Source organism: Thamnophis sirtalis, unplaced genomic scaffold (genome assembly GCF_051295495.1).
Source record: "Thamnophis sirtalis isolate CommonGarterSnake01/CBP01778 unplaced genomic scaffold, rThaSir2_p1.2 scaffold_6, whole genome shotgun sequence".
NCBI lineage: Eukaryota > Metazoa > Chordata > Lepidosauria > Squamata > Natricidae > Thamnophis > Thamnophis sirtalis.
The window spans coordinates 8,233,974-8,249,828 of NW_028261386.1; the positions used below are offsets into that span (position 1 = coordinate 8,233,974).

The following is a 15,855-nucleotide window of genomic DNA, read 5'->3' on the forward strand; positions in this document are numbered from 1 at the left end:
CGAGGTGGCACAGTGGTTAGAGTGCAGCACTGCAGGCTACTTCAGCTGACTGCAGTTCTGCAGTTCGGCTGTTCAAATCTCACCGGCTCAAGGTTGACTCAGCCTTCCATCCTTCCGAGGTGGGTAAAATGAGGACCCGGATTGTTGGGGGCAATATGCTGACTCTGTAAACCGCTTAGAGAGGGCTAAAAGCCCTATGAAGTAGTATATAAGTCTAACTGCTATTGCTATATAAAGTCTAAGTGCCAAAATAGGAGTTCATTATTAAAATGAGCAGCTAAAACTGGTGGTTGAAACCCTGTACAAAAGGAACATAGAATTCTAAGTTTGGAAGGGACCTTGGAGGTCTTCTAGTCCAACCCTCTGCTTGGACAGGAGACCCTGTTCTATTCCCTAGAAATGGCTGCGTGGTCTCTTTTGAAAACCTCCAATGTTGGAGCACCCGCAACCTCTGGTGGCCAGCCATTCCACTGATTAATTGTTTTAACTGTCAGAAAATTCCTCCTTAGTTCTAAGTTGGGCCTCTCTAAGTCCTGATGGTTTCATCCAACTGTACCAATTTACTTATATATATATTTATAAATTAGAAAGAACTGTCTGTTTCAGGGAGTCCTGGATGAGCTAACATTAGTATCAGGGATGGGATTCTACCGGTTCGGGCATACTGGTAGCTCCGAAGATCACCTGAGAGTGAACTGGTTCACTCCAACCTTCAGGTGGCCCACCTGCCCGCCCCTGGGCTATACTCACCTATATTTCCTTCTTTTTTACACCAGCTGATAGGCGCGACAGAGCTGATTGTCGTGTGTCAGCTCTTTTGCTGTGCCTCAGCTGCCGTAGAAGGTACCGTATTTTTCGGAGTGTAAGATGTACCTTTCCCCTCCCTAAGAGAGTGTGGAAATGTTGGTGCGTCTTATACACCGAATACAGACATTTTTGGCCTCCTGAAGTCCCGCCCCCGCATCCCATTTTTGCGAAGAAAGGGCTGTTTTTCGCAAAAACAGAGGCATTTTTGCCTTCCCCCAGCCGCCAGCAGCACTCTGCAGTCTTCAGTCTCTTATTTACCTCTTCGAAATCTTGGTGCGTCTTATATTCTGAAAAATAGGATACATTTTTTAGCTTTGTTTCAAACCACTGTGTGAGTGCTCAGCGAACCGGTTGAATCACAACACTGATTAGTATGTCTAGTTTAATGAAAAGAAGGACTAGGAGAGACATGATAGCAGTGTTCCAATATCTCAGGGGTTGCCACAAAGAAGAGGGAGTCAAACTATTCTCCAAAGCACCAGAAGGCAGGGCAAGAAGCAATGGGTGGAAACTAATCAAGGAGAGAAGCAACTTAGAACTGAGGAGAAATTTCCTGACAGTTAGAACAACTAATCAGTGGAACAGAAGCTGCCTCCAGAAGTTGTGAATGCCCCAACACTGGAAGTCTTCAAGAAGATGTTGGATAGCCATTTGTCTGAAATGGTATAGGGTTTCCTGCCTAGGCAGGGGGTTGGACTAGAAGACCTCCAAGGTCCCTTCCACCTCTGCTATTGTATTGTATTGTTCTGGATCTTCTTCACTTCAGAGTACTTCGGGAATAGTATACCTATACCTAGTATACCTATAAAGAGTGCAGAGAAGAGCAACAAAGATGATTAGCGGACTGGAGGCTAAAACATGAAGAACGGTTGCAGGAACTGAGTATGTCTAGTTTAATAGAAAGAAGAAATAAGGGAGACATGATAGCAGTGTTTCAATATCTGAGGGGTTGCCACAAAGAAGAGGGAGTCAAACTATTCTCCAAGGCACCTGAGGGTAGAACAAGAAGCAATGGGTGGAAACTAATCAAGGAGAGAAGCAACCTAGAACTAAGGAGAAATTTCCTGACAATCAGAACAATTAATCAGTGGAACAACTTGCCTCCAGAAGTTGTGAATGCTCCAACACTGGAGGTATTTAAAAAGAGATTGAATACCATTTGTCTGAAAATGGTATAGGTCAGTGATGGCAAACTTTTTCTAAAAGCATGCCAAAATTGCCCCAAGGGGGGGGGAGTTTTTCGACCTTCCTGGGCTCCTGAGGCTTTCCTGAAGCCTGGGGAGGGAGAAAACGGCCTCCCCCATCCCTCTAGAAGGCCGAAAATCAGCCGGGCGGTGTGCGCATGTGCGCCGGAGCTGAGGGCTGCTGTGCTGGCAAATATGGCTCCATGTGCCACCCGTGGCATGCATGCCATAGGTTCACCATCACAGGTATAGGTTTTCTTGCTTGAGCAGGGGTTGGACTAGAAGACCTCCATGGTCCCATCCAACGCTGTTGTTCCCTTAATAGACCTCCAAGACACCGAAACCTGGCCCTTGCAGAAATGGGTTGCAGCCCCCCTTGTCAAAATTCAGGATGTTTGGTTAGCTCAGTTATCCCAACGAGGGATATTGGTATGGGGAGCATTCTTTAATTTTATTGGACTCAGTAGGCAAGGCGATGGGATTTCTACACTTCTGAATCTGAATGAGGAGCCATCTCACCCAAATAGGAGGGGTTCCATTCACTCCAGCAGAACAGGCATAGTAGGGGTCCCATTGGTCAAATAGTTTTGGCTGGTGTGGTCCAGCAGAAGAGCCTTTTCTGCTGTGGCCCCTGCTCTCTGGAGTATTCTCCCGCTGGAGGTGAGGTTGACCTCCGCTTTCCTGGCCTTCTGGAAGAGCCTTAAAACCTTGTAGGAAGAGAAGAGACTGAACTGGAAGGCGGGGTTAAATGTGTCATCAGCTTAGAGTCATTGCGTTGTCACAAGAGACTTAAGTTCAACCCATATATTCCGTTGACCCTTATCTAGCATCAATTGAGCTTTGGCCATTCGTTGATTAGGCTCTTGTATTGGAGGTAGCAATAACAGACTCTTTCTGTGCTTTGAACTCCATGAATGCTCTTGGGTGCTTGTGCCTGACCAACCTGACTTGGCCAACTGACCTGGATTCCAGTGACGCTGCTCCACCTGCTAGGAGTGGCTGATGGGGTAAAGAGAAGATTCCCCACCTTCGTGTCACCCATCCTCCCTTAGTCTCTATTCTACCTCTCTTAATTTAAAGGGTGTTTAGTCCTTATTTAAGGGAGGCGGTGGCTCAGTGGCTAAGATGCTGAGCTTGTCGATCAGAAAGGTCGGCAGTTTGGTAGTTCGAATCCCTAGCACCACGTAACGGACTGAGCTCCTGTTCCTTGTCCCAGCTTCTGCCAACCTAGCAGTTTGAAAGCACGTAAAAATGCAAGTAGAAAAATAGGAAACACTTTTGGTGAGAAGGTAACAGCTTCTGTACGCCTTTGGCATTTAGTCATGCCGGCCACATGACCACAGAGACGTCTCCGGACAGTGCTGGCTCTTTGGCTTTGAAACAGAGATGAGCACCATCCCCTAGAGTTAGGAACGACTAGCACAGTGTTTCTCAACCTTGGTGACTTTAAGTCCTATGGACTTCAACTCCCAGAATCCCCCAGCCAGCATAGCTGGCTGGGGAATTCTGGGAGTTGAAGTCCACAGGACTTAAAGTCACCAAGGTTGAGAAACACTGGACTAGCACATATGTGCGAGGGGAATTTTTACCTTTACCTGGTCCTTATTTACTTCTTCTTAATTTTAATTATTTGATACTATCTTTTTGTCACTTGGTAAGCTGCCCAGAATTGCTTCCTCAGTGAGAGGGGTGGAATATACATGAAACAAAGAAAGAAAGAAAGAAAGAAAGAAAGAAAGAAAGAAAGAAAGAAAGAAAGAAAGAAAGAAAGAAATATAAATTGAGCAGTTTCCTCACAAATTAGGCTTCCATTGGATTCCAGCAGGAATTTCTATTGTATTTGTGGGACAAAATTGCCAGTGAATTTGGTACCCCCGAGATCTCTTGGAACCAAACACCTGTAGACCCATGCACACCAGTGGTGGATTCCTACTGGTTCAGACTGGTTCGGCTGAACCGGTAGTGGTTTGGCGGCCTGGGTAGCTGGAACCGGCAGCAACCCAGGCCTGCCACGGCCCCGAACTGGTTCTTTGGTGGGGTCATAGGTGCCGGCATCTTGTTTTTTTGCTTCTGCACATGGACAGAACAATTTGTATTGCACTGTGCATGAGTGCGCAATGTGCATCAAGCACACACACTTGCGGGCAGTAGTGCCCACCCATGAGCGAACGGGCAGTAGTGCCTGCCGGGACCCACCCAGGGGCACAAATGCACTAATAAACACACACACACCACGGATGCCCTCAAAGGTTTTTAAGCCTTACTGTTGCAACTCCTTGCATTCCTGCTCACTGGTTATGCATCAGCTTCTGAAAGATTCCAGGTTTTGTACTCCTGGGTAAAGGGCAGGCTCAAGTGACTCAATTAAAATAATCTTAGAGCTATATTGAAGCTCAGCACTTCAACTGTTTGCCGGAAACTGGGCAGGTCTGGTGGAAAATACTTGGAAGAAATCAACGTAGAAGCAGCCCAACCCTTGGGATATTCTCATTATTGCATTAAATTCTGTATTGTATGCAAAAATGGCAAAAAACCCACAACCCTCTGAGGACATACAGGTAATCCTCGAGTTACGAGCACAATTGAGCCCAACACTTATGTTGTTAAGTGAGTTTTGCCTCATTTTACGACCTTTCTCGCCACAAGTGTGAAGTGAATCATTGCACTTGTTAAGTGAGTAACCTGGTTGTTAAGTGAACCTGGCGTCCCCACTGATCTTAGCTTGTCAGAAGGTCGCAAAAGTTGATCATCTATGACTCCGGGACACTGCAACCGGGTTAAACATGAACCAGGATACTGCAACGGTTGTAAGTGTGAAAAAAACAACAGTCATAAGTCACTATATTTCAGTGCTGTTGTAACTTTGAACGGTCGCTAAATGAACTGTTGTAAATTGAGGATTACAACAGTACAAACCACGTCCTTTCAAGGTAGCCAACTAATCCCCAGAGGGCGAAATTTAACTTCCAAACAGACCGAGTCCTTTATACCAATTCTGGGAGTTGAAGTCCGGACATCTTCAAGTTGCCAAGGTTGGGAAACACTGCTAAGGAACCCAGGCAGGGAGGCAAGGAGTGGCTGGGAGGGGAGGAGCAAGTAGAGGCCAGCGAGGTGCCCCTCAACATGAGTGACATCGAGTTGGCCACGCCCAGCCAGTCACATGACTACTTAGCCACGCCTACCCAGCCAATTATTAGGCAGATCTTATAAGTGGTCCATGGGATTTAAAATTATCACCAACCATTTGGATCACTAAAGGCATAATTTTAAATCCCATGGACCACTTATAAGATCTGCCTAATAATTGGCTGGGTAGGCGTGGCTAAGTAGTCATGTGACTGGCTGGGCGTGGCCAACTCGATGTCACTCATGTTGAGGGGCACCTCGCTGGCCTCTACTTGCTCCTCCCCTCCCAGCCACTCCTTGCCTCCCTGCCTGGGTTCCTTAGCAGTGTTTCCCAACCTTGGCAACTTGAAGATGTCCGGACTTCAACTCCCAGAATTCCCCAGCCAGCGTTTGCTGGCTGGGGAATTCTGGGAGTTGAAGTCCGGACATCTTCAAGTTGCCAAGGTTGGGAAACACTGCCTTAGGGCCCCAACAGGAAGCAGTTGTTGGAGCTAAGCAGCCACCATGAGAAAGAGTTGGCAAAACAGCTCAGTTCAAATTGGATCTGCCTGAGGCTCGGCAGAAGCACCTCACTGAGGACTACGAGCATAGGCTTTCCAAGCAGAGGGAAGACCTTGTGGGAGTTCAAGGCCAAGTACCGGGCGCCTGGAGGCTCAATGGGCTGAGATGGTCAGCCAGTTCCAGGCCATGATGCAGTCCCACTGGATCGAGGCCCTCCGGCTCTTCGCCACAAGCGGCACTTCCCTCCAGCCTTTGCCCAAAGCCCCGCACCAGGAGCCTGAAGCAGACCCCAACTCGGAATTTCTGTCCCCCTCCGACCCACACAAAAAGACCCCAAAGGGGAGACTCTCTGCAGCAACACAAACAATCATTGCAATTGTCCGGTCTAGGGGCCGTAGTTTGAGGACCCCTGATTTAGTGCAATATAAAAAATGGAAATAATTTTTCTGTGGACCACCAGCATTTTCTCGCAGACTACCAGTGGTCCACGGACAAGCAGTTGGTGACCACTGCTTTATAAGACTACACAAACTCTATGTAGGTCTTTGCATTGTGTTTATTGATACCTCCAGGAAAAAGAGATGCTGAGAGAGAACGGCTGAAAAAGGAGGTCTCTCCATTACAGAACACTCTGTCAAGAACTCTCGGAACAGCACATTTCTCAAACCCCAGAGGGCTGCAATAACCAAGCTACCCTTAACTGCTGTTTCCCTAACAAATGGTGAAGAAGCTAATGATGTCATTAGGGCTTGTGGATGTTGTCCTCACACACAAAAAATCAAGAGGCATTCTGGGAAAAACATGGTTCCAACAGAACCAAGAAAGTGGTTTTTGGATCCATTAATTTTTTGCGTCCCGCTGGAATTGCTCATTAAAAACACGGAATAATAGCTTGTAAGGGACCTTGGAGATCTTCTAGCCCCATGATGGCAAACCTATGCCACGCATGACACAGGTAGCACGCAGAGCCCTCCCTCTGGGCACGTCAGCTGTCACCCCAGCTCTGCTGCACTGTGAGCGCCTGCCACTGGCCAGCTGATTTTGGGGTCTCTGCCAGGCATGCACGGGGGACACATGTGGAAGATGCGTGTGCATGCTCAAGGAAGCATGCATGCATGCACGGTGGGTGATGTGGCGTGGTCCCCCGTGGCCCGTTTTTGCTCCCAGGTGGCTGCAGTGAGGCCTACTAGGCCCAAAACGGGACACCGGTGGGGGTCACATGCCCATGCGCGGGGGGAGGAGGAGCACAGGAGCGGTTGTGTGTGTATGTGCGGGGGCCGGAGGGTCACACATGCACAGGGGAGTGGGGCAAACAGGGGGGTCGCGAGCGCCAATGCTTTCGGCATGTGACAACGAAAAGGTTAACCACACCTGTTCTAGTCTGCTCAAGCAGGAGATTTGACCTGATTGACTAGGTAACTAACCAGTTAAGCAGGTTATAATCAAAGGGCCGTAGAGTCCCCTTGTTTTGCCATTAGACTACGGAGGGTTGCTTTGACATGAAGAGGAAATATACAGTAGATTAGGGGTGTCAGGCTCACGGCCCGTGGGCCGGATTTGGCCCACGGGGTGTTCAGATCTGGCCCCGCAGGGCCACCCTGGAAACAGCAAAGGACTGGCCCTCAGTGCCTCTGCCAGGGAAAACGGGGCTGGGGGGGCTGAGACGGCCTCCTGCAACCCTCAGCCAGCAAAAACAGTGCTCGGGAGGGCCGCGCGCGCGGCCCTCCCGAGCACTGTTTTTGCTAGCAGAGGGTTGCAGGAGGCCGTCTCAGCCTCCCAGCTCCGTTTTCCCCGGCAGAGCGCTTGGGCCACCACAGCTGCCCCTGACACGAGTGACGACAAGCTGGCCATGCCCACTCTGGCCACGCCTACCCGGGCCCCAAGGTCAAACACAACCCTGATGCGGCCCTCAACGAAATTGAGTTTGACACAGTAGATGAACCCTTGTGTACCGTACGCGTGCCTACCTTCAAGGCGTTTTTCACTTCAGGAGACTCACCGCCTAGACCCGCGATGGTGAACATATGGCATGCGTGCCCGCCTCCCATCGGCCTTTTGGGGCCTGTGCCACGCATGCGCAGGGCCCGGGGTGCATGTGAGAGATGATACACACGCATGAGCAGGGGTGGGAATGTCACATACGCATGTGCACGGTTTGGGGTGGTGTAAACACACGCATGTGCAGGGGTTGGGGAGAATATGGGGGGGTGCAGTGCACCCTGCCGCACCCCATTTTTGGTGCCAAGTGGCTTGAATTGAATTGAATTGAATTTATTTCATTTATATGCTGCCCTTTTCCCCGAAGGGGACTCAGGGCGGCTCACAATCCAAGTCAAGGGAAGGGGTACAAATAAAGAATAAAAAAAGACGAACAAAACAATACACAATTTAAAAAGCACACAACAACCATACTATTCGAGGGAGGGGGCAAAAGCTCTTTAGCCCCAGGCCTGTCGGAACAGCCAGGTTTTAAGGGCTTTGCAGAAGGCCTGGAGGGTGGTGAGGGTTCAAATCTCCACGGGGAGCTCGTTCCAGAGGGTCGGAGCAGCCACAGAGAAGGCTCTCCTCCGGGTAGTCTCCAGTCGGCATTGGCCGGCGGATGGAATTCGGAGGAGGCCTAATCTGTGGGATCTAATTGGTCTATTGGAGGTAATTGGCAGCAGGCGGTCTCTCAAGTACCCAGGTCCAATACCATGAAGGGCTTTATAAGGGCTTTTCTTCCAAAAAGCAACATCAAGTGAAAAAAAGTGTTGTAGGAAGGTCGAAATAATTTTTTAAAAGCGGATAATCAAGTAGATGAGAGGAATGTCTATGGAAATTCTCAGCCATCCAGGTGATGGTTGACCCAAAGGTCCTTTTTTGAGGCACCTGGACTTTCTTGTTTTTCTTTTTGAAGACGTTTCTCTTCTCATCCAAGAAGCTTCTTCAGCTCTGACAGGATGGTGGGGAATGGAAGGATTCATCTTCCCTGCAGACAGCTGGACATTTGCAGCTGACCTGGACCTCCAGGGACCCAGATAAACCTCCAAGTGCTTCCCTCCTTCTCTAAAAGGATGCAAATTCTTCAGAGCTGAAGCAGCTTCTTTGAAGGTCTTCAAAGACAAACCAGAAAGTCCAGTGGCCTCTCTTGAAATAAAGCACCTTTGGGGGATAGATCAAAGAAAGAGCAACTTCTGTGATTCAGAAATGCAGATTTTGTTGCCCGTAGTCAGACTTGATGTGGGCTGTAAAATGACACGGGTCTCCAGGGAGATGTCAGTTTCGAGGGGGGTGTGTGTGTGAAAGTAAAAAAAAAAAAAAGACTCCGTTTCCCCTCTACTTTCTCTAGGCAGGCAAATCCTAGAAGCGGTGGGTGGTTGAATGGCTTTGCTGCAGCAAAGAGAGAGAGAGAGAGAGAGATTGACGAGGAAGGTTGAAAGATGGAGAGATTGCTCATCGCCTCGGATGCGCTGTGGATCAGCGTCTCCGTTCTTTAGATCCTTTCTCTCCTTTCTCTGAGTGCGCATGTGCGAAGGAAGATGGCTGCCTGAGCTCACCGCTCAGGTTGGAAGACAGAGAAAATACCCAGTCTGTGTTTTTACCGACCGCTGGACCTCTCGAACGGAAGGTTTTGGGAGAGAGGAATCCAGAGCGTCCGGAGGGCTGCCTGCTGGAAAGACATTCTTGGGCGTCCTGGGACAAGCCTCGGCGGTGTTAAACAACGTGGGACAGCCTTCGGGCGCCGTTCCCCCCCCCCCCGGTGGATGGTGGCTTTTCAGCTGACAGGCAGCGTTTCTTGCTGGCGTGGACAGAGAGAGGCAGAGAGAGGCAGCTGATAGGCAACGTTTCTAGCTGGCGTGGAGCGAGGAAGGCAGAGACAGTCTTGGACGAGCCTCGGCGGTGTTGGACAGCGTGGGACGGCCTTCGGGCGGCGTTTCCCCCCCCCCCCCGCGGATGGTGGTTTCTCAGTCAACAGGCAGCGTTTCTATCGGGGAGAGCAGCGTTTTCATCTGGAGGGAGGCTGAAGGAGCCTGCTCCAGTGGCCTGATAATTTCTGGCGAGCGACTGCTGGACACCCCCCCCCCGCCCTCCTCTGCTGCTCCCCCCGCTGCCCCCCCCCTCGCCACATGAACAATAGACAGTAACGGCGCCTTCTTAACGAGGCCAATCTACAATCCTGGCCTGAGGGAGCTTTGGCCCTCTTTAATTGCTGGCTAAGAGAGCCTCGCCCTCCCCCCCCTGCTGCTGGGTGACGTTTCTTTCTTTTCAGCTTTGGCATTTCAGCTGCTCCTTGTGAGGGATTGAGATTCACGCCGGGCTAGCCATCGCCCTATGGAGAAGGTGATCAGCCAGGAACAGTACTGGGAGAGAATGGGAGGCTGTTCACATCTACTGCCATTCCAGCTCGGCTGGGCACCCCCTCCTCCCGCTCCCTTCGGCTTGGCCCCTCCTTTCGGTGAACTCTCCCCCCCACCTGGTTGCTGCTGCTGCAGGGCCTGCTATAGGGCCTTCTGCTGTTCGACATCTGACTCTTTTTTGAGCGCGGCTTCTGGACTGCATTTCCATCTGGCGCGGCCACTGCTACCTGATACCACCCTGGACTTCTGGCCTCAGAGAGCGCCACCATTAGATGAGCGGGGGTACTGCAGTATGCGAGAAAGCCCCCTGCTTCCTTCAACTACTCTGGACTTTCTGGATTTTCCCAGAATCTGTCTGTTGCAGAGCCATCTGCTGAGAACTATTTGGCTCTCCCTGAACTCGCACTTTAACAATTTTGCGCTACTTTTATTCTTCTTATTTCCTTCTTTTTTCTCTCCCTTTTTCTTCTATCTTTAGTATGTTGAGTATATGGGATTGTATGTAAGTGTGTGAGTGACCCACTTTTATTGTTATTACTGTTGCATTTGTGTATTTTAATAATTACGTGGGGACTGGTTGTGTGAGTGTTTGAGTATGCTTGGCTCGGAGGACCTGCTAGGGAAGGCGGGGGGTACCGGGGTGATTGGGGGGACTACGGCCACGGGAGTGGGTCGGAGCATTGCGGTCGTGACAGGGAGAGGCAGATACGGCGGGGACCTTAGGGCTAGCCATTACCGGGGAAGGAGGGTTCGCTACATTACAGAGATCCCTCCTTCCGGCCCTTTGAGTCCCACTCCAAGACCAGATGGCGCGAGTACCCAGGACCCTGGTCTCAGGCTGCTGTTGCTAAATGCCAGGTCTGTTATTCACAAGGCTCCCCTCGTCCGGGACTTAATTGTTGACGAGAGGGCAGACCTGGCATGTATTACTGAAACCTGGCTGGGCACAGAAGGAGGAGTCCCCCTTGTAGAGATGTGCCCAGAGGGATTTCAGGTGCTTCATCAGCCGAGAGCCCAGGGAAGGGGTGGCGGTGTGGCTATTGTAATCCGGGAGTCTCTGTTACCTCGTAGGGTCCCTGCTCCGGAGCTTGTCGGGTGTGAGTCCCTGCTGATAAAGTTGGACCTCAAGGGTCAAGTGGGTTTGCTGCTAACGTACCTGCCTCCCAACTGCGTTGCAGCATCCCTCCCCTCGCTCCTCGAGTCAGTAGCCGAGCTGGCAGTTGAGTTCCCCAGGCTTATAGTTCTGGGGGACTTCAATTTGCCATCGCTCGGTGAACGCTCTGATGGGGCGCAGGAGTTCATGGCTTCCATGACAGCCATGGGCTTGACCCAGGTAATTCGGGGCCCAACCCATGCAGCGGGTCACATGCTCGACCTCGTATTCCTCTCGGAGCAGTGGATGTGTGATCTTGGTCTGAGGGGTAATGAGATCATACCCCTGTCGTGGTCAGACCATTGCCTACTGAGGCTTGACTTCCGGAGGCCAAACCCCCACCGTAGGGAGGAGGAACCGACCAGGTGGTTCCGCCCCAGGCGACTTATGGACCCATTGAGGTTCCAGACGGAGCTTGGGGTCATTCCTGATACTCTCGCCCACAGTTCGGCGGAGACTCTGGTTGCCGCCTGGCACTCGGCGGCGTCGGAGTCTCTTGATCGGATTGCGCCACTACGGCCCCTCCGGGTCAGTGGATCCCGGAGGCCCCCTTGGTTTACCGAGGAGCTCCGGGAGAAGAAACGCCGGAGGAGATGCCTAGAGCACCAGTGGAGGTCCGATAAGTCCGAGGCGAACCGAGCACTTCTAACCACCTGCACCAAGGACTACGTTCGAGCATTAAGAACTGCCAAAAGATCATACATTTCTGCCTTGGTTGCGTCCGCCGAGTCACGCCCAGCCGCCCTGTTTAGGATAACCCGCTCCCTCCTTAACAGGAGGGATGCGGGAGACCCCTTGCAGGGTAGGGCTGAGGACTATGCTCAATTCTTGGCGGACAAAATAGCTCGGTTTCGGTCGGACTTGGACTCCACCGCAGTAGATCCAGCCGAGACACAGGAGGACTGCTTGGCAAATCATCTCTGGGTTGAGTTCCAGGATGTTGCCTCTGGGGATGTGGACAAGGCCATTCGAGCTGTAAGTGCCTCCACCTGTATTCTGGACCCGTGTCCCTCCTGGCTGGTTGCCAACAGCAGGGAGGTGACACATGGCTGGATCCAGGCGGTCGTGACCGCCTCCCTTCGGGAGGGGCACTTCCCCGCCGTACTTAAAACGGCGGTGGTGAGACCCCTCCTGAAGAAACCATCCTTGGATCCAGCCATTTTAAACAACTTTCGTCCTGTCTCCAACCTCCCCTTTATCGGGAAGGTTGTTGAGAAGGTGGTGGCCTTCCAGCTTCAACGGGCCTTGGAGGAAGCTAGTTATCTTGACCCCTTCCAGTCCGGCTTCAGACCTGGTTACAGCACAGAAACCGCTTTGGTCGCATTGACCGATGATCTCTGGAGGGCCAGAGATGGAGGCTATGCATCCATCCTGGTTCTCCTTGACCTCTCAGCGGCTTTCGATACCATCGACCATGGTATCCTTCTGCGACGACTGCGGGAGGTGGGAGTGGGAGGCACTGTTTTACGGTGGTTCTCCTCCTACCTCTCGGACAGGTCGCAGTCGGTGTTGGTCGGGGGGCAGAGATCGTCCCTGAGGCCCCTAACATGTGGGGTGCCACAGGGTTCGGTCTTATCCCCCCTACTATTTAACATCTACATGAAACCGCTGGGCGAGATCATTCGGAGGCACGGGATAAAATACCATCAATATGCGGACGATACGCAACTGTATCTGTCCGCCCCGTGCCAACTCAATGAAGCGGTGGACGTGATGAACCAGGGTCTAGAGGCCGTTAGGAACTGGATGAGCGCTAACAAACTGGTACTCAACCCGGACAAGACCGAGTGGCTGTTGTGCTTCCCTCCCAATAATTTGGCGAATGTACCAACACTTAGGCTGGGGGGTCAAATTTTACACCCCTCAGATAGGGTCCGCAACTTAGGAGTCCTCCTGGACCCACAGCTGGCTTTTGACCACCAGCTGTCAGCTGTGACCAGGGGGGCATTTGCCCAGGTTCGCCTGGTCCGCCAGTTGCGGCCCTACCTAGACCGGGAGGCTCTCACAACAGTCACTCGAGCCCTTGTGATCTCTAGGCTGGAATACTGCAATGGGCTCTACATGGGGTTGCCCTTGAAGTGCATCCGGCGACTACAGTTAGTCCAGAATGCAGCCGCGCGAGTGATAGTGGGCGCACCGCGGTTCGCCCACGTTACACCTGTCCTCCGCGAGCTGCACTGGCTACCTGTTGGTCTCCGGGTGCGCTTCAGGGTACTGATGACCACCTTTAAAGCACTCCATGGTAGTGGATCTGGGTACTTGAGAGACCGCCTCCTGCCGATTACCTCCCTTCGACCAATTCGATCGCACAGACTGGGCCTCCTCCGAATCCCATCTGCCAGTCAATGCCGACTGGCGACTACACGGAGGAGAGCCTTTTCTGTTGCAGCTCCGACCCTGTGGAACGATCTCCCCGCTGAGATCCGTACCCTCACCACCGTCCAGACCTTCCGCGCAGCCCTTAAGATCTGGCTCTCCCAGCAGGCCTGGGGATAGGTTCCTAATTCACCCGCCCGAGTGTTTGATTGTTGAACGAAAGTTGCGTTTTACTATTTTTTTCTTTGTTCACATTTTGTTTTGTTTTTGATGTTGCACTTCCCTCCCTTGTGATTGTGAGCCGCCCTGAGTCCCCTCAGGGAAAAGGGCGGCCTATAAATTTTAATAAATTCTAAAAAAAAAAAAAAAAAAAAAAAAAAAAAAAGATCCACCAGGGGTTTCCTTTCCCAGAATTTGAAATGCAGCTGCTGCTCACAGGAAGGCGGGGTGGATGTGGGTGGGGGGGAAGGAGGAGGGGGAGCCCAACGAGCCCATCGCGTATCATTATGGAGCCTTCCCCCGGCCATGGCAACTCAACCAGATAGTTCCCTTGAGGCTTGCAGCCTCTTCTCCAACAGCAAAGAGGTTCATCTGCCCAGCCAAACTTCTATTGGACCGGCGCGTTTATATAAACAGGAATACAGAATGCCGACATCCCAAATCAGGATAGTTTGGATCTCCAAGCCAGGATAGGCAGCTGGACAAGAGAGCCTGTGTTTGCTTCCCCGTAGTTGAGCTCTTTCCGGGAGGGGAAGGGAAGGGGGAAGGGGTGATGAATTGAAAATTGAACCTACAGATCCAGGCAGGTAAAGGTGATTTTCCTCCCTTCACTAGAAGCCTGCTGTTCCCCCCCCCTCCAAAGTTGGTGCTAAATCCACGCAACCCACTAGGGGAGGACGCAGACTAGTTTCAGTCTGGCCAGTACAGGTAGTCCTCGACTAACGACTCACAGCTGATCCCAATATTCCTGTGGCTAAGTGAGACCTCTGCGAAGTGAGTTCTGCCCCGTTTGACGACCTTTCTTGCCTAAGGGAATCACCGCAGTGGGTTTAAGTCAGTTGAACATGGTTGTTAAGCAAATCTGACTCCCCCCCTTTGGCTTTGCTCGTCAGACCCATCACAAAAGAGGATCGCGTGACCCCCAGGAACACCACACCCGTCATAGGTGTGAGTCCATTGCCGAGAGGCTGGGTTTTGGTCACGTGACCATGGGGGTGCTCCAAAGATCGTAAGTGTGAAAACTGGCTCTCGGTCCCTTTTTTTTTTAGTGCCGTCGGAACTTCGGTCACTAAATGAACTGTTGTAAGTCGAGGACTACTTTTACCTGTGACCCCTCTCTAAAAAAAGCTACTCTTCTTTTGGGATGTGGACTCAGCCCACTCATTTGGGTTTTCCTGGAAGCAAAAACTGAGCCTCAGTGGCTAAGACACTGAGCTTGTCGATCAGAAATGTCGGCAGTTCGGCGGTTCAAATCCCTAGTACAGATCTCCTGCAGGGGGTTGGACTAGATGACCTCCAAGGTCCCTTCCAACTCTGTTGTGGTTTTACTGTTTAAAAGTACCAATCGTTACCTTAACCCTTCCTTGGCAGAAATCAAGGACTTCCAGAACGGATTCAAACCAACCTTCCCCATTCCTATGTTCACCCCCTACATTGGGACCAGAATTCCAGGGAATCCCTACCTTTAGACTGACCCAGGCTGAAACTCTACCTCTGGTACTTCAGAGCGAGTTGAGGACCTCCAAAGCCCCTCCTCCCATCCCCGTCTCTAGCTCTGGGATGGCTCTCCTAGATCAGGAAGTCGCCTCCTGAACCCCTTCACTTCTCTTCCAAAACAGATGTCCGATCTAGTGGGTCTTCTTTTCCGCGCCCCCCCCCCACTGAATCTGCTCTTCTCCCCCTCCCTTCCAAATCCCAAATTATCCACCCCTCTCTCCCCTCCCCCTTTTCCCTGAGGCTTACCTGTGCAAAATCAAGAGGCGGCAGCAAGAGGCGAGGGGCACAACTTGGGGGTCATCAAAGCAAGAAGCCTTCAGGACAGCCCAGGGTGACTTCCGGAGATCCTCCAAGGGCCATCCAAGCACCTTCTCTCTAGACGCCAAGGTTGAGAATCCGGGAAGGGGGGTGGGTGGGCAGGAGGGTGAACACAGAGGGAGGCAGAGGGAGACAGGACCCCCCCCCCACGCCTGATGCTGGTATGCTCGGCTTTTTCTCTCTCCCTCCCTCCCCCTTCCTCAAAGCATCCTGCTGCAACGGGGAAAAGGGCAGCGGGTTGAAAGTTGCGGCCTCTCAGCTGATGGTTGGTTGGCCAGCCCCCCCTCTGTCTCCCCCCCCTCGGCGAGGATGGGGTGGGAAAGACGGAGGCGGCGGCGGGTCGAGGTGCTTTGCAGCCGGCCTTGCTCGGTTGAAGGAGAAGCAGATGAGAGAGAGA

The 15,855-nt window shown here is 51.8% G+C and overlaps 1 protein-coding gene across 1 annotated transcript in view; it reads right to left on the reverse strand.

Annotated features, from left to right (window-relative positions):
• CCDC92B (coiled-coil domain containing 92B) overlaps nucleotides 1–15,538 on the reverse strand; it is a 50,923-nt gene extending 35,385 nt beyond the window's left edge. Inside the window, exon 1 of the mRNA XM_087719072.1 lies at nucleotides 15,387–15,538. The gene's annotated coding sequence lies outside the window, so the exon portion shown is untranslated. The remainder of the gene's footprint in view (nucleotides 1–15,386) is intronic.
• Between the last annotated feature and the right edge of the window lie 317 nt (nucleotides 15,539–15,855).